This window comes from Balaenoptera physalus (genome assembly GCF_965194825.1).
Source record: "Balaenoptera physalus genome assembly, chromosome: 3".
Lineage (NCBI taxonomy): Eukaryota > Metazoa > Chordata > Mammalia > Artiodactyla > Balaenopteridae > Balaenoptera > Balaenoptera physalus.
This window is the reverse complement of record NC_138890.1, coordinates 6,783,746-6,802,596: the sequence shown is the minus strand read 5'-3', so window position 1 is coordinate 6,802,596 and position 18,851 is coordinate 6,783,746. Positions and strand designations below refer to the sequence as shown.

The following is an 18,851-nucleotide window of genomic DNA, read 5'->3' as shown; positions in this document are numbered from 1 at the left end:
TCATTTCTTTTTATGGCTGAGTAATATTCCATTGTATATATGTGCTACATCTTCTTTATCCATTCATCCAATTATGGACACTTAGGTTGCTTCCATGTCCTGGCTATTGTAAATAGAGCTGCAATGAACATTTTGGTACATGAGTCTTTTTGAATTACGGTTTTCTCAGGGTATATGCCCAGTAGTGGGATTGCTGGGTCGTATGGTAGTTCTATTTTTAGTCTTTTAAGGAACCTCCATACTGTTCTCCATAGTGGCTGTATCAATTTACATTCCCACCAGCAGTGCAAGAGTGTTCCCTTTTCTCCACACCCTCTCCAGCATTTATTGTTTCTAGATTTTTTGATGATGGCCATTCTGACGAGTGTGAGATGATATCTCATTGTAGTTTTGATTTGCATTTCTCTAATGATTAATGATGTTGAGCATTCTTTCATGTGTCTGTTGGCAATCTGTATATCTTCTTTGGAGAAATGTCTATTTAGGTATTCTGCCCATTTTTGGATTGGGTTGTTTGTTTTTTTGTTATTGAGCCGAACATCTCTTTTTGCGCTTACTTCATTTCCCATTTCATAAAAGTCTTAAGCTTTGTAATTGTGTATAGCAATCTGAACATGGGCTTCAGGGCCCAGAGAGAAACGATCTTTTTGGAGAACAGAAAGAGGTGAATTTTCATTTTTATCTCTTCTGAAATAATTTTACCACTTTTTTTGAAATATAGGACCTGATTCATTGGACAGTTTCTCATATTTTGCAGGATCTTTTTCCATTAATATATCTTTGCTCATGAGCAGGGTATCAATTGTTCAAACTCTCTCTGATCTCTTGTTTGGAACAAGAAGATTTGAGGACAGTGGAGAGAATAGAGTCCTTCAAGGTGAGTGATTCCCTGGTCAATGAAAATTTCAGTGTCTTTGGATATAATAAGGAAACATGAAGTGTTACGAAAAGACAACCCTCAGAATGGGAGAAAATATTTGCAAATGAAGCAACTGACAAAGGATTAATCTCCAAAATTTACAAGCAGCTCATGCAGCTCAATATTAAAAAAAACAAACAACCCAATCCAAAAACGGGCAGAAGACCTAAATAGACATATCTGCATAGAAGATATACAAATTGCTAACAGACACATGAAAGAATGCTCAACATCATTAATCATTAGAGAAATGCAAATCAAAACTACAATGAGATAGCATCTCACACTCGTCAGAATGACCATCATCAAAGAATCTAAAAACAATAAATGCTGGAGAGGGTGTGGAGAAAAGGGAACACTCTTGCACTGTTGGTGGGAATGTAAATTGATACAGCCACTATGGAGAACAGTATGGAGGTTCCTTAAAAGACTAAAAATAGAACTACCATACGACCCAGCAATCCCACTACTGGGCATATACCCTGAGAAAACCATAATTCAAAAAGACTCATGTACCAAAATGTTCATTGCAGCTCTATTTACAATAACCAAGACATGGAAGCAACCTAAGTGTCCATCATCGGATGAATGGATAAAGAAGATGTGGCACATATATACAATGGAATATCTCAGCCATAAAAAGGAACGAAACTGAGTTATTTGTAGTGAGGTGGATGGACCTAGAGACTGTCATACAGAGTGAAGTAAGTCAGAAAGAGAAAAACAAATACCGTATGCTAACACATAGATATGGAATCTAAAAAAAAAAAAAAAAAAAAGAATGGTCATGAAGAACCTAGGGGCAAGATGGGAATAAAGATGCACACTTACTAGAGAATGGACTTGAGGATATGGGGAAGGGGAAGGGGAAGCTGTGACAAAGTGAGAGAGTGGCATGGACATATATACACTACCAAACTTAAAATAGATAGCTAGTGGGAAGCAGCCGCATAGCACAGGGAGATCAGCTCGGTGCTTTGTAACCACCTAGAGGGGTGGGATAGGGAGGGTGGGAGGGAGGGAGATGCAAGAGGGAAGAGATATGGGGACATATGTATATGTATAACTGATTCACTTTGTTATAAAGCAGAAACTAACACACCATTGTAAAGCAATTATACTCCAATAAAGATGGTAAAAAAAAAATGAAACATTTCAAGATGTGCTCTCTCTCAGAAGGCTGAGGTCATTGGTCTCTGATGTTTTAGGATATATTCAAATTGTCATATGTACGTACTTCACATTTACTCAAAATTTCCTCTGAGTTCACAAAATGGCTTGTTCTGTTTCTTTTTTTAAGTTTATCATTTTTATGTATGCTATTTTTCCAAACATTCCTCCTTTCCTTTACTGATGATATTTAGTCTTTTTTCCCCATCATATCTTTTAAATTCGCTACTGTATTTTGACTCTGCATGCCTAGCATTCTTAAACATTTGGCAAACCCAAACTCCTCAAATCTGTTATGTGTTTTTTTTTTAGTATCTTTAATTTGGAAGCAAATAAAAACGATATTATTTTTAACTTCTTCAACGTACTCTTTGTTTCTAGAAACTCTTATATTTGTTATTCTTTTTTTTTATGGGAAATGCAACTTAAAATCAAAGACTCAACAATTCAGCAGAATATTCTGGGAGGGAAAACATCTGTTGGGATGGAAATAGTAACATTGGTAAGTTTGAAACATCATATCATTTTTCCACATTTAGAAAAGAATGGGAATTTTATTAGTTATGGCATGAGCACAAGTGATAGATGTTTGCGGTAAGTGGCATTCTCCCAGGGGAGAGCAATGTCTCTGGCGAGATATTCTGAATACAGTAAGTCCCCTACATATGAACCTTCAAGTTGTGAAATTTCAAAGATGCGAAAGTGTGTTCACATGTCCAATCACGTAAGTTAGTTCACGTGTCTGGCATATATTGTCATATGCGTGCATCCTCTATAAGTGGTTGTGCTTTTGTGTACTGTACAGTACTGTATAGAGTGCAGTAGTACAGTGTCTTTATTTCAAGCCCAGGATGTCTGGAAGGAAGCATAAAAGCAGTGGTGATATAGCTGGTACTTCTAAGAAGTGCCAAGTGTTAACAATGGAAACTTAAAACTTAAAAGTGAAAATAACTGAGAGAGCGGAGCGAGGCGAAAAGATGGTAGATGTCACTCGTTCTTACAACATGAATCATTCAACCACTGGCATGATTCTAAAGAACAAGGACAAGATCATGGATCATGTGAAGTCTGCTGTGCCAATGATGTCAACAATAATATCGAAGAAGTGTGGAAAAGTGATGGAGGAGATGGAGAAACTTCTCAGGGTGTGGATGCAGGATCAGCATCAGCGTCGAGTCCTGCTCAGCTTAATGCTGATTCAAGAGAAAGCTAAAAGCCTTTATGAAGACTTGAAGAAGTAACATGGCGAAGAATCAGAGGGCCATGATTCTTTGCACCAGGGAAGTCCCCTGAGCAGGTTTTTAATGTGGATGAGACAGGACTGTACTGGAAGAGGATGCCAGACTGAAGTTACATCAGTAAGGAGGAAAAGTTGATGCCAGGCTAGAAAGCAGCAAAAGGCAGGCTAGGACTTCCCTGGTGGTGCAGTGGTTAAGAAGCTACCTGCCAATGCAGGGGACACGGGTTCGATCCCTGGTCCGGGAAGATCCTGCATGCCGCAGAGCAACTAAGCCCGTGAGCCACAACTACTGAGCCCACACGCCTAGGGCCTGTGCTCCGCAACAAGAGAAGCCACTGCAATGATATGCCCGCACACCGCAATGAAGAGTAGCCCCTGCTCGCTGCAACTAGAGAAAGCTCGTGCACAGTAATGAAGACCCAATGCAGCCAAAAGTAAATAAATAAATAAATTAATTAATTAATTAATTAATTTATTTATTTATTAAAAAAACCAAAAATGTAGGCTAACTCTGTTGTTTGGTGGCAGTGCTTCCAGGGATATGAAGCTGAAGCCTCTCTTAGTTTATCATTCAGAGAACCCAAGAGCCCTTATAAACATAGCCAAGGGCTTTCTTCCTGTTGTGTGGAAGAGTAACCCCAAAGCTTGGGTTATACAGGCCATTTTCCAGGACTGGTTTCTCCACCACTTTATCCCGGAGGTAGAGAAATACTGCTTGGAGAAGGATGCCCCATTTAACATTCTTTTGCTGCTTGACAGTGCTCTGTGCCACCCCCGATTCATGGACGACTTTCATCCCAACGTCACTGTAGTGCATCTGCCACTGAATACTACATTGCTCATCCAACCTATGGACCAGGGAGTTAAAGTGACTTTCAAGAAATGTTATTTATGTCACACTTTTCATCAGGCAGTAAAGGCAAGTGACAATCAGGAACAATCTTGTGACAATTTTGGAAGGACTGTAACATCTACAAGGCCATAAAAATCATTGACTTTGCTTGGAATGAGGTTATGGCCATCACCATGAATGGGGTTTGGAAGAACCTTTGCCTGAAGTTTGTTCATGATTTTCATGGATTTGAGAAGGTGGATGAGTAGCCCAAAGAGGTCTTCAGCAACTTAGTGACCCTCAGGGAGAATCTGGAGCTAGGTCTGCAAGAGGACAACTTTATTGAACTCCTTGCTATGCAACATGAGGAGTTTACTAATGAAGCCTAATGATGGAATTGGAGGCCCAGAGAAAGGAGGAAGAGAGACAAGAGGAAGAAGTAACTGAAGAACCGAAGAGATTCACCGTGCAGGAAATGGCAAGGGGATTTTCTTATTTGTGGAGGCACTGTTAGACTTTGAGGTACAGGACCCGAATGTAGAATGGCACACGAAGGCTGCTGCAGCTGTGCAGAATGCAGTCCAGTGCTACTATGTCATCTATGATGAGGGAAAAAGAGCTATTACCCAGACATCACTGGATCATTTTTTCAAGAGGATAGATAGAATTGAATCCAGCAAGGAACCAGAACCTGTGCCATCAGCATCAGGCATGAGTGAAATTGCAGCTTGCCCTCTGTCTCCTATTGCTGACGATTCTTCAACTCTACCATCTCCCACCTCCCCTCCCTCCTCCAGTCAGTAATTCTTCTTGCCTGTTCACTTGATGCCAGCCCCTGTATGCCAGCTGTTGTACTGTACTTTTCAAGGTACTGTACTGTAAGATTAAAAATGTTTTATTTTTTGTGTTTGTTTTTTATGTATTATTTGTGTAAAAAGTATTATAAGCCTATTACAGTACAGTACTATACAACTGATTGTGTTAGTTGGGTACCTAGGCTAACTTTGTTGGACTTATGAATGTGCTCTCGGAGCAGAACTCATTTATATGTAGGGGACTTACTGTATTCTGAATATGATGAATTTGGGGACATCCTGAACCTACCTTGAAACTTGGTCCTTCAGAGTCCCTGGAAGTCCCACTTTCCACATATATAACTAGGCATTGAGATTTTACAACAGTCCATGAAGCTGTACAGGATTATTTGAAGGTTGAAGTAGATGGAACATCATTCTGGCATAAGGATTCCACCATTCAACGTGAAAGAAATCAACAGGGCAGAGGTGTATGAAGGTAATAGAAATGGTAAAAGTCATCATCATCGTTGTAATGATGTTTCAAGTTTGAGATGAGTAGGATCAATTAATGAGTCTGAACAATCTTTACATCATCATTCGTCTATCCATCCACAGGCAAGAATCCACAATGGACGGGAACTCTATGACTGTGAGCAACATAGGAAAGACTTCAGTGAACACTGGAGAACTCAAAATGGAGGCAACACTTAACGAGCATAATGAGTATGGAAAAAGCTTCCTTACTCCACAGAAGAAAACCTCTACTGTTGAGAAGTATTCTGTGTTTAATCAGTGTGGAAAAGCCATCATCCTGACTCCAGATATTGTGCACGGGAAAACCAGCATTGGAGAGGAAGCCTTGGAATGCAGTGATGGTGAGGAAGCCTGTGTGAATCAGCCTTCCCTTCAGGCACAAGTGGTAACTCAGAATGGGGAAAATCCCTGTGAACAGAAGGAACATGGGAGAGCTTCTGTTCACTCCACAAGCTGTGGTATACATGTACGAAATCACACCGCAAAAAAAGGTTATGGGTGAAAGCAGTGTGGGAATGTCTGTAAATATCATACATCCATTAAAATTCACATGGGAACCCACACTGGAGAGAAACCCTATAAATGTAAAGAACATGGGAAAGACTTTGTTAGTGCTTATTGGCTTATGAGGCATATAAAATCTCATACTGGAGAGAGGCCCTTTATGTGTAAGGAATGTGGGAAAGCCTTCATTAGATCTTCTCAACTTACTTTGCATATAAAGTCTCATACTGGAGAGGAGCCCTTTATATGTAAGGAATGTGGAAAGTCCTATAGATATTCCTCATACTTTAAAAAATACATTCTTCTTCACACTGCAGCAACACCGTATAAATGCAGGGAATGTGAGAAGGCCTTCATTAGTTCTAGTCAACTTAGGAAACATGCAAAATCTCATAGTGGAGAGAAGCCCTTCCCATGTGAAGAATGTGGAAAATCCTTTAGAAGTTCCTCCGACCTTAAAATTCACATTCACGTTCACACTGGAATAAAACCCTACAAATAGGAGGAATGTGGGAAAGCCTTCATTTGGAATGCAGGCCTTTCTAGACATGTACAAACTCACAGTGGAGAAAACCTAAGGATGTAAACAACATGAGAAAGCCTTCAGTTATTCCAATTCCTTTTAGATACATGAAAAACTTACCATCTAGAAAAATCCTATAAATGAACAATATATAGGAAAGCCTTTAATTCTCTCTATTCCTTTTGTCTTAAAAGAAATCACCTTGTCCTATCGATGACAGGAATGTAGGAAAGCCCTCAGTAGTCCTGATTCACTTGACGTGAAAAGAGCACACTGGAGAGATGGTCTTCAAGCATAAGGAATGTGGGAAAGTCATCCATCTCACAACCCAGCCTGTTAGGGCTCACAGTGAAGCCATACTACTGCGAAACATGGTAAGCACTTTACCGTTTCCTCAGGGAAATATATATTCCTTAAATATGGGAGATCTTGCAATGCAGAGGAACGCTACTAAGGTAAGATTTGTGGAAAACTGTACTTCTCCTGAATACTTTGATGTTGACTTGAGATCACACTGTGGAGAAAGAACATTATGGATGTAAGAAATATTGTAGAGTCATCATTTTTTTCCCCATTAGAATGTTACTCATCAGGAATTCCCTGGCAGTTCGGTGGTTAGGACTCAGTGCTTTCACTGCCGGGGCCTGGATGTGATCCCTGGTCAGGGAACTAAGATCTCACAACCCATGCAGTGTGGCCAAAAGAAAAAGAGAAAAAAGAAAAAGGAATGTTATTCATCCATTGGACATGGGGTGATTCACAATTAAGAGAAATGAAATGTAGGAAATATGGGAAATGCTACCCTGAGTCTGAAATCTTAGGGTTTCTGTAAAAGGATAGTGTTCCGGTTGGTCCCAAAGATCTATTTTGAACATTTGTCATCTGACCCTGACCTTTCCTGGGCAGTGGTACGTCTTTCTTTCTCCTCGTCGTCAGGCCAGGCCAGTCTAGTTGCTACATCTTCCAGGCCACAGCCTGGCCAAAAGTGGGCCTACAGGATTCACAGTTAATCCTCTTTGGACCCCCTGGTTTCTCCTTGTTGGGTGGACCTGGTCTTACGTTGCGAAGACAGGGACTGCTTGACTGTGTATGGTGCTCATCAAGTCCCAATGGCCGAAGTGGAGAATATAGTACATCTCTGTAAATTTTGTAAAGATGGCCTTGTCCTCTCACAGTCCTGATCCTTTCAGGGTCAGGATTAAGCATGGGATGAATGGAGAAAAAGTGAGATTTCATCTACTGATGTGAGACACCCCAATTTCCTGACCTTTGTGGGAAAACAACACCCTGACACCTGTGGAAGGCATTCAACCTCAGACATTGCAGGAAGAGGGTAAAAGCAATGAATGTTCTGTTTCACCCCTATATCCAGCTCCAAACCCATGGAGCTGGGTCAAGCAACCTCTGCTGTTGGTGACATGGTCTCCCTCTGGGTTTGTCATCCCATCCAAGTGCTTGAAAAGTGAAAAACTCATGTGACTCTGGCTGCTCCTGTTAATGTGTGCTGCTTGATGCCATGACTGGCAGTTCCTGAAGGTGGGCTTCGGGTGCAGAGACAGACAAATGACCAGTACACCTATTACTCCTCTTAAAGATGGGTTTATGGAGGTTCAGCTGTCCTGTTACTCCCCCATCTTTGTCACCACTGGGAATTACAGAAATTGAACAGGATCTGTCTGGACTTTTTATTGGCTCAATTCTACCAGCTGTCAGTAACGTCCTTGGTACAGGTGTACCAACTGCACCATTATTGCCACCAGAACTAACCAGTCCATCATTTATGTGCCACCAGTGAACCCAGCTACTGCATTACCAGGTCTGATGCATTTACCAGCAGGTATACCTAACCTCTGCACCCTCCCCAGTCTTAAGCTTCCCACACCCCACATCATGCAAGGTGTCAGCTAGCCAGAACTTGTTAACCCGAATATGTTGCCCATCTTGCCTTCCTAGGACTCTGTCTAATAAAAACCTCATTTCAGCCTCTGATAAAAAGTTACACAGTTCTCATGTTCGAGCAGCCTTGGGTTACATCATGTATGGCCATCAGGGTGCATGACACTTTCTTGATGACACTTTCTTGAGGCTAATCAAACCATTGTAATGATAATCCAAATCAAGCTTAAAACAAAGCCTGGACTGGCATTACCAGCTTAAAACAAAGCCTGGACTGGCATTTAACCTTCATTTACATGTTTGTATGTGTGAAGTAATGTGTCATGTTGTGGTTCTTTTCTGTGTATGCATATTGTGACCTATCTGTTGACCTCTTTAATTATTGGCAGTGACACTGAATTATCAGCGGATTAGTCTTAACTGCCCTGAATGCAGTGTAATGGATGCATTACACTAGCCCTGGATGGCAGTCTGATTTTCTGAAATAAGACCTATGGGTCCAGCAGAATTTGTTGCAGTTGCCTGAGTCTGAGACCTCATGGGTCAGGTTAGAGGTTTATATGCAGGTTGGCCTCATTCTGCTGCTTTGACTCCTAGTGTTAGTGTCATCAACAAGTGCTCACTGAGATCCATGAAGCAGATTTCATCCCAGCTTTTGTTCATCAGTGGCTGACCAGATGTCATTTTCATGTGAACATTCTCCATAAGCCAAGTTGATGTGTCAACCAGGAGTAGCTTATTGAAGACCCTCCTCCATGCATCACTCTTGCTCCTGCTCATCATGTTGTACATGTGAATACAAGGCCCTGACCCCTTTTTTTCTCAGAATTGAGAAATGCAGTGAGGAGCTTGGAAAGACGAGATCATCTCTCCCATTGAGACAACAAGCAGGCTTGGTTCCTGCTTCAAAGAAACTGAAATAAATTCCACAACCTCAGCATTCCTCTCCTGTAAGACAACCCAGTGTATGTGCAGACTCCACGTGGGCCCTCTGTGTCACCCCTGAGAGACTCAGGGACAAAGGGAACCAGTACAAACAGGCTAACTTTCCTTGGAGGAAGGGAATAATCAAGTCATAGATCCAACTCTTTTGGTGATGGAGACGTGACTTCCTGGAAGAGGCAGAACAGTAGTGGCCAGGCTGGGTGGAAAGACAGAAAAGCATCTGGAATCCAGTAATGAAAGCTCTTCCCCAGACATTTGCCCATGTTTGGGGCAAGAAGAGGGAACAGGGATCCCTGCTGTCCTACTTCTTAATGAGCCTCAACAGTAAGTGTATCAGTAATTATATCAGTTTCCTTTTCCTTAATTTCTTAATCTTACTGTAGCATTACTTTTCTTTTTTTAAATGACCATGGTTAAAGATTTGATGAAAGTTCATAATAATGCAATTGACAAAGAAATTTAGTTATTTCTGAGATATACATTTTAAAGTAATAACTAGAATTATGACTTATAACATTATACCAGAACATATAAGATTTTTAGAAATTTCATGTAATGTCTGAAACATTTATATTAACATATTTCCATACAAATAACCCAAAGAAAGTTTAGTATTAGTTATTTTTTTTGTTTGTTTGTTTTTTTATACTGCAGGTTCCTATTAGTCATCAGTTTTACACACATCAGTGTATACATGTCAATCCCAATCGCCCAATTCACCACACCACTGTAGCATTACTTTTTAAATGTCTCTTTTGATATAGACGTTATATGGAGTTTTAAGATACCCAGGTATTTGAAATGCAGTCTTAAATCCTTTTTTCCCCCCTTGGTGTATTTACTCTATAATATAATGTAATTACTAATAAATTTGGGTTTGTGTCTAGCATCTTATTTTTTCCATATTTATCTCATTTTTCATCTTTCTCTGCATTGTTAGTGTATTTTCATGTAAATAATTTTACTGTCGATGATTGAAATTTATTTGCTCCACTAACTTTATATTAGTTTTTACCCTGAAACGTTTTAAATTAATGTCTTTCATTGAAGTCTTAATACCTTTTCCCTCGTACAAAGTGTACTGGGACTTGTGAATACAACAATGCCCATTGTCAACTCCTCAGCAGCACACTGACCCAGAGACCCAGAAATCAGTCCATAGTTAGAAGAGCCACTAAACAGGCCCAGGTGGGAAAAAGAACCAACTCCCCCTTGAGAAGTGGCAGAGCCCCACCTTCTTGGAAGAGGTTACATCTGACAGGGACTTGGATACCCCTGTAGGGAAGTGCTCAGTATCATCAGAAACAGTGAAATGAATGCACCTTTGTGAGGTAAATTGGCCTCCTCCATAGGGGTACAGCTGTGGAGACTGCATGATTGCCCCGCTGTGGACATAACAGTAATGACGATGGAAACGGCTGTGACTGGTCCTCAGCTTTCCTGGGTCATGAAGGTTTCACGTTGGCCTTTTCTATCCCAGACGACTTTGGACCTGGCTGTCTCCCTCAGCCCCCAGTGGTGCATCCGTTGGGTTTCCGATTGGCTTTGTCCCCTGGCCTTTCTGGGACCCTGCAGTCAATGCAGCTCTGGTCCTTTCTTTACTCTTTACCCAGACCTGCCGCTCTCACAGGCAGCTGTCTTCCTGTCTCCTTCTCTCCCTCTGACTGCCCTGTCACTTGTCACATAAAGGGTGGCTTGTGGGTCCCTGGTGATGGGGACATTATATAAGACGTTATTGCCCCTGAGCAGTATGTCTTTCCACATAACAGCAGAAAGGCATCTCTTTAGTACAGGAGCTTTGAGGCGAGGAGTGGGGAAGATTATTCATCAGAGTGAAGGGCGGAGCAGGGTCAGCTTGTGTTCGTGCTCCATGAGGGGAGGAGAGATCTGCACCCTGAGCTTCTGAACCAGTTCACTTGTGACCCATTGGAACACGGCGCCTTTCACCTTTGCGAATCACTTTTCGTCAGTGGAATCAATTTCATCATTCTTATCTCAATGTTAATGGAAAAGTTAAGGGACAGGTTGGGGATATCCTTCCGCCTGAATCTATCACGTCTTGTTTCTAGAGCAAAGCCCAGAGTTCTTGGTCACGGAACATGTTTAGACAGGTACACCGTTCAGCCCATGGTGACTCTGGGGGCACCAGGCCCCTGCGCTGGCCTGGAAGGCCATGTGATGCCTCAGCAGCCAGGCAGATTGGAGCCGAAATATCTACAAGGGCAGCTCCAGGAGGTACTGGGCTCCCCTCAGCTGGGAATACAGAACACTCTATTGTGTGGGCTTCTTCCTTGAAGCACTTCTTGGTGGCTGATTTGTGTCAAAGCCCACCTTCCCTCCCCAACCACCGGCTCTCAGTGATGTGTGTCCGATGCTCTCCCTGCATGACCCACTGCATTTGGCCCACCCTCTGGTGCCTGCCTGGGAACAGGGCGTTCCTGTTTCTGAATGGCTGAGGCAGCTGTGCTTGTGAGGCTACTGACCTCCCTGTGCCGGCCGCCTGCAGGAGTGACCCTGTATGTGGGCATTTAAAAATAGTGTTTTGTGGTAGGTGTTTTGTTCAGTGTTTTAGTCTTTGAAATGCCAGCTAAACAGTTTTTTTTTATATTCACTTTTTTACACTCTGCATTTCTCCATTTAGGGTCTGAATATAGTAGTTAAAAACAAACCTAGCCTTTTAAAAAAATCTGACTTTTGATTTGCAAATTGATTTAAAGTGTCCATTTTAAATAAACAACTCGGATACATAAGTTTAATATTATAAAGGAACCTCCAGCACTTTAAGGTCGTTCTTTTATGGGCAGGTATCTTTTTCTTTTTTTTTTCACTCTTCACACCTTTTATTTTATTATTATTTTTTAACATCTTTATTGGAGTATAATTGCTTTACGTTGTTGTGTTAGTTGCTGCTGTATAACAAAGTGAATCAACTATTCATATACATATATCCCCATGTCTCCTCCCTCTTGTGTCTCCCACCCACCCTGCCTATCCCACCCCTCTAGGAGGTCACAAAGCACCGAGCAGATCTCCCTGTGCTATGCAGCTGCTTCCCACTAGCTATCTATCTTACATTTGGTAGTGTATATATGTCAGTGCTACTATCTCACTTCGTCCCAACTTACCCTTCCCCCTCCCCGTGTCCTCAAGTCCACTCTCTACGTCTGCGTCTTTATTCCTGTCCTGCCCCTAGGTTCTTCAGAACCATTTCATTTTTTTTAGATTACATATATATGTGCTAGCATACGGTATTTGTTTTTCTCTTCCTGACTTACTTCACTCTGTATGACAGATTCTAGGCCCATCCACCTCACTACAAGTAACTCAGTTTCGTTTCTTTTTATGACTGAGTAATATTCCATTGTATATATGTACCACATCTTTTTTATCCATTCATCTGTCGATGGACACTTAGTTTGCTTCCATGTCCTGGCTATCGTAAACAGAGCTGCAATGAACATTGTGGTACATGACTCTTTTTGAATTATGGTTTTCTCAGGGTATATGCCCAGTAGTGGGATTGCTGGGTCATATGGTAGTTCTATTTTTAGTTTTTTTAAGGAGCCTCCATACTGTTTTCCATAGTGGCTGTATCAATTTACATTCCAACCAACAGTGCAAGAGGTTTCCCTTTTCTCCACACCCTCTCCAGCATTTGTTGTTTGTAGATTCTTTGATGATGGCCATTCTGACCGCTGTGAGGTGATACCTCATTGTAGTTTTGATTTGCATTTCTCTAATGATTAGTGATGTTGAGCATCCTTTCATGTGTTTGTTTGCAATCTGTATATCTTCTTTGGAGAAATGTCTATTTAGGTCTTTTGTCCATTTTTGGATTAGATTGTTTGTTTTTTTTTGATATTGAGCTGTATGAGTTGCTTGTATATTTTTGGAGATTAATCCTTTGTCAGTTGTTTCGTTTGCAAATATTTTCTCTTTGGGTAGGTATCTTACACAACTGGGTCTCTAAGAGAGGCACTGCCAACCAAACTGGTTTTAAATTTCTTTCCCCCCAGATCTGTGGTTTTTGGAGGATCCATTAAATATTTCTACTACTAATCCTGCACTCACAATCTTCTACTGCCCTAAAATACACATCATGTAAAATTTACTAAACTATTTTAAGTGTGCAGTTCAGTGGCATTAAGCACACTCTTATTGTTATGCAGCCATTGCCACCATCCATCTCCAGATGTTTTTCATCATCCCAAATTGATACTTGGTACTTATTAATCAATAACTTCCTGTTGCCCCTTGCTCTAGTCCTGGTAACCACCACTGTACTTTCTATCTTGGACTCTATGAAATAGACTCCTCTGGTTACCTTATGTATGTGAAACCATATACTACAATTGTCCCTTGAACAACATGGGTTTGAAATGCGCAGGTCCACTTATACTTGGATGTTTCGTCAATAAATAGTATGGTACTACATGATCCACGGTTGGTTGAATCTGTGGTTGCAGAACCACGGATTCAGATGCCTGACTCTGGGACTTGAACATTCCTAGATTTTGTTGTCCGCAGCAGGTCCTGGAAGTAGTCCCCTGTGGATACTGATGGATGGCTGTATTTGGCTTTTTGTATTTTGCTTATTTCACATAGTAGAATACCTTCAAGTTTCATCCATGGTGTTGCATGTGACAGAATATTTCTTTTTAAGGCTAAATAATACTCCATTGGATATATATACCACATTTTGTTTATCCAGTCATCCATTAATGGACACTTCGGGGGCTTCCATCTTTTGGCTACTGTGAATAATGCTGCTGTGAAAATGAATGTGGATAGAACTACCAAGTTCTTTCAATTCTGGGTGAAACTCAGGAAATTGCTGGATACTACACTAGGTCTCTATGTATCCTCCTTCACTTTTAAATCCTACCTTATCTTGGCAGGTATGTTATTCATAGGGATATTTGGAAAAAGTACAAAATGGGAGCTTTTGACATATAGAAATTCTGTCAGTTGTGTGTAAAGATGTAGTGTAAGAGCGTCTAGAGCACTAGAGCACTGTATGTTTTTGTTTTCTGCATTCGCCTCTAGATGGGTATTTATTATATCCCATGGTGGACTGTGTATTACATCAAGCAACCTAAGAGCCAGATATTTTGCTATATCTAGGTCTCCTTTACCAATCTTGAGAAGAATCTCAGTTGTGTGTTAGTCACAAGTCCCTGGGTTCCCTCAGTGAACAAGGCTCTATGCAAGGTACTATGTCATTGGTAACCAAAAGACACAAAAAAAGCCCATAATATGCAAAAAGTCTCCAAAAGAAAGTAGATCCTGATGCCAGATGATGTAGACTCCTTTTTTCTGTTTTTTGAATTTTTGACCACACTGTGTGGCTTGTGGGATCTTAGTTCCCCAACCAGGGATTGAACCTGGGCCCTCAGCAGTGAAAGCTCTCAGTCCTAACCACTGGATGGCCAGGGAATTCCCAAGACAATGTGGACTTTGAAGCATTTCTAAAGATAGAGTTAATCAGATAAAAGATTCCAGTTCTTCAAAATAGGAAAAGTTGAGATGTGTCTCCACTAAATATTTTTGTAAAATATATAAAGGAATGTTTGAGAGAAATAAAAGGATGAAGAGATAGTACACAGTTCCACGAGGGGACTTAAAATCTTTCTCCCAGAATGTTTCTCCAAACAATAGAGGAAAAACAGGACATACATATGAAAACAATGAGTAAATGCCTAATATCTGTGTACCGAATACAGTCTCTAGTAACTGTTAGAGATCGGAAAGTGCTTGTCTGGGGATGAAGGTGAGGGGATGGACTAGAACAGGCAGGAGGGCTTTGGGGGAAGATAATTATGTTCTATACCTTGCTTCCTCTGGTGATTACGCAAGTATATGCAATTTTCAGAAGTCATTCCCAGAATGCTTACGTGTACATTTCATTGTACACTAATTGTATCTCAGTGGGAAAAAAATGTAAACATCCTATGCAGTCATCAGGAAAAGAGGTCTCTGGGCCTGTGCAGTACAAGGTTTCCTAGTTTGAGGAATGTGGCATTAAATAGAATCTCTACTAGGAAATAGATAGCTGGTTTTTAGCTGTGACCCTATGTTACTTCAGGGTTAACAACAACAAAAAAATGGTAAACAAAAGACATATGATGCTGCCTAGGACATGCAAAATCTCTCCACAAGAAAGCAGATCCTAATGCCAGACAACATAGACTTGATGTATATGGTTTCAGGCTTCAGGCTTCTCATTTCTGAGGTTATCGAGATGGTAGATTTGATTCTTGGATAAAAATTGGAACTTTCTGCCTTTGTCATTCGAATACTATTGTGGAGATGACCATTTAAGCTGCTCTTCTGTATTTTATTTATTAAAGACTGTGATTGAGTTTATTTTATTTTTAAATTAATTTTTATTGGAGTATAGTTGATTTACAATGTTGTGTTCGTTTCTGCTCTACAGCAAAGTGAATCAGTTATTCCTATACATATATCCACTCTTTTTTAGATTCTTTTCCCATATAGGTCATTACAGAGTATTGAGTAGACTTCCCTGTGCTATATAGTAGGTCCTTATTAGTTAGCTATTTTATATATAGTAGTGTGTATATGTCAATTCCAATCTCCCAATTTATCTCTTCCCCACTTCCCCCTTGGTAACCATAGTTTGTTTTCTACATCTGTGACTCTATTTCTGTTTTGTAAATAAGTTCACTTGTACCATTTTTTTAGATTCCACATATAAGCGATATCATATGATATGATATTTGTCTTTCTCTGTCTGACTTACTTCACTCAGTATGACAGTCTCTAGGTTCATCCATGTTGCTGCAAATGACATTATTTCATTCTTCTTTATGGCTGAGTAATATTTCACTGTATATATGTACCACATCTTCTTTATCCATTCATCTGTCAATGGACATTTAGGTTGCTTTCATGTCCTGGCTATTGTAAATAGTGCTGCAATGAACATTGGGGTGCATGTATCTTTTCGAATTATGGTTTTCTCTGGATATATGCCCAGGAATGGGATTGCTGGATCATATGGTAGTTCTATTTTTAGTTTTTTAAGGAACCTCCATACTTTTCTACATAGTGGCTGTACCAATTTACATTCCCATCAACAGTGTGGGAAGTTTCCCTTTTCTCCACACCTTCTCCAGCGTTTATTGTTTGTAGATTAAAAAAATTTTTTTAAATTTAATTTAATTTATTTTTTATACAGCAGGTTCTTATTAGTTATCTATTTTATGCATATTAGTGTATACATGTCAATCCCAATCTCCCAATTCATCCCACCACCACCACCCGCCCTGCCACTTTCCCCCCTTGGTGTCCATACGTTTGTTCTCTACATCTGTGTCTCTATTTCTGCCCTGCAAACAGGTTCATCTGTACCATTTTTCTAGGTTCCACATATATGCATTAATATACGATATTTGTTTTTCTCTTTCTGACTTACTTCACTCTGTATGACAGTCTCTAGATCCATCCACATCTCTACAAATGACCCAATTTCATTCCTTTTTATGGCTGAGTAATATTCCATTGTGTATATGTACCACATCTTCTTTATCCATTCATCTGTCGATGGGCATTTAGGTTGCTTCCATGACCTGGCTATTGTAAATAGTGCTGCAATGAACATTGGGGTGCATGTGTCTTTTTGAATTATGGTTTTCTCTGGGTATATGCCCAGTAGTGGGATTGCTGGGTCATATGGCAATTCTATTTTTAGTTTTTTAAGGAACCTCCATACTGTTCTCCATAGTGGCTGTATCAATTTACATTCCCACCAACAGTGCAAGAGGGTTCCCTTTTCTCCACACCCTCTCCAGCATTTGTTGTTTGTAGATTTTCTGATGATGCCCATTTTAACTGGTGTGAGGTGATACCTCATTGTAGTTTTGATTTGCATTTCTCTAATAATTAGTGATGTTGAGCAGCTTTTCATGTCCTTGGCCATCTGTATGTCCTCTTTGGATAAATGTCTATTTAGGTCTTCTGCTCATTTTTTGATTGGGTTGTTTGTTTTTTTAATATTGAGCTGCATGAGCTGTTTATATATTTTGGAGATTAATCCTTTGTCGGTTGATTCATTTGCAAATATTTTCTCCCATTCTGAGGGTTGTCTTTTTGTCTTGTTTGTAGTTTCCTTTGCTTTGCAAAAGCTTTTAAGTTTCATTAGGTCCCATTTGTTTATTTTTGTTTTTATTTCTATTACTCTAGGAGGTGGATCAAAAAAGATCTTGCTGTGATTTACATCAAAGAGTGTTCTTCCTATGTTTTCCTCTAAGAGTTTTATAGTGTCTGGTCTTACATTTAGGTTTCTAATCCATTTTGAGTTTATTTTTGTGTATGTTGCTAGGGAGTGTTCTAATTTCATTCTTTTACATGTAGCTGTCCAGTTTTCCCAGCAGCACTTATTGAAGAGGCTGTCTTTTCTCCATTTTATATTCTTGCCTCCTTTATCAAAGATAAGGTGACCATAGGTACGTGGGTTTATCTCTGGGCTTTCTATCCTGTTCCACTGGCCTGTATTTCTGTTTTTGTGCCAGTACCCTATTGTCTTGATTACTGTAGCTTTGTAGTATAGTCTGAAGTCAGGGAGTCTGATTCCTCCAGCTCCATTTTTTTCCCTCAAGACTGCTTTGGCTATTTGGGGTTTTTTGTGTCTCCATACATATTTTAAGACTTTTTGTTCTAGTTCTGTAAAAAATGCCACTGGTAATTTGATAGGGATTGCATTGAATCTGTAGATTGCTTTGGGTAGTATAGTCATTTTCACAATATTGATTCTTCCAATCCAAGAACATGGTGTATCTCTCCATCTGTTTGTGTCATCTTTGATTTCTTTCATCAGTGTCTTATAGTTTTCTGAGTACAGGTCTTTTAACTCCTTAGGTAGGTTTATTCCTAGGTATTTTATTCTTTTTGCTGCAATGATGAATGGGATTGTTTCCTTAATTTCTCTTTCTGATCTTTCATTGTTAGTGTATAGGAATGCAAGAGATTTCTGTGCATTAATTTTGTATCCTGCAACTTTACCAAATTCATTGATTAGCTCTAGTAGTTTACTGGTGGCATCTTTAGGATTCTCTATGTATAGTATCAAGTCATCTGCAATCTTGTTTGTAGATTTTTCGATGATGGCCATTCTGACTTGTGTGAGGTGATACCTCATTGTAGTTTTGATTTGAATTTCTCTAAAAATTAGTGATGTTGAGCATCTTTACATTTGCTTTTTGGCCATCTGTTTATCTTCTTTAGGGAAATATCTACTTAGATCTGCCCATTTTTTCATTGTGTTTCTGTGATTGATTGTAAACCTTTAGAGTTGACCTTTAAACCACAGAAGGTTAAAAGATACCAAATAAGGAAATCTGAGGGATAAATGAATAAAAAATAAAAGCAAAACAAAAGAACTAATAAATAATACCCAAAGGTGGTTCTCTGAGCAGATTCACATTGAGGAGACCCATTAAATACACAGATATTGGAGAACATCTGACTTG

At 40.0% G+C, this 18,851-nt stretch overlaps 2 long non-coding RNA genes across 3 annotated transcripts in view; one reads left to right on the top strand and one right to left on the bottom strand.

The window, feature by feature from the left end:
- LOC309658378 overlaps nucleotides 1–5,575 on the bottom strand; it is a 201,766-nt gene extending 196,191 nt beyond the window's left edge. The window contains exon 1 of the long non-coding RNA XR_014262213.1: nucleotides 5,017–5,575. This is a non-coding gene — a long non-coding RNA (uncharacterized lncRNA). The remainder of the gene's footprint in view (nucleotides 1–5,016) is intronic.
- LOC309658374 overlaps nucleotides 1–10,254 on the top strand; it is a 43,132-nt gene extending 32,878 nt beyond the window's left edge. Inside the window, exons 4-5 of one of the 2 annotated variants that reach the window (XR_014262209.1) lie at nucleotides 5,574–6,893; nucleotides 9,242–10,254. This is a non-coding gene — a long non-coding RNA (uncharacterized lncRNA). Of the gene's footprint in view, nucleotides 1–5,573; nucleotides 6,894–9,081 lie in introns of both variants that reach the window. The other variant, XR_014262210.1, reaches the window with a different exon arrangement.
- The last annotated feature ends 8,597 nt before the right edge of the window (nucleotides 10,255–18,851 follow it).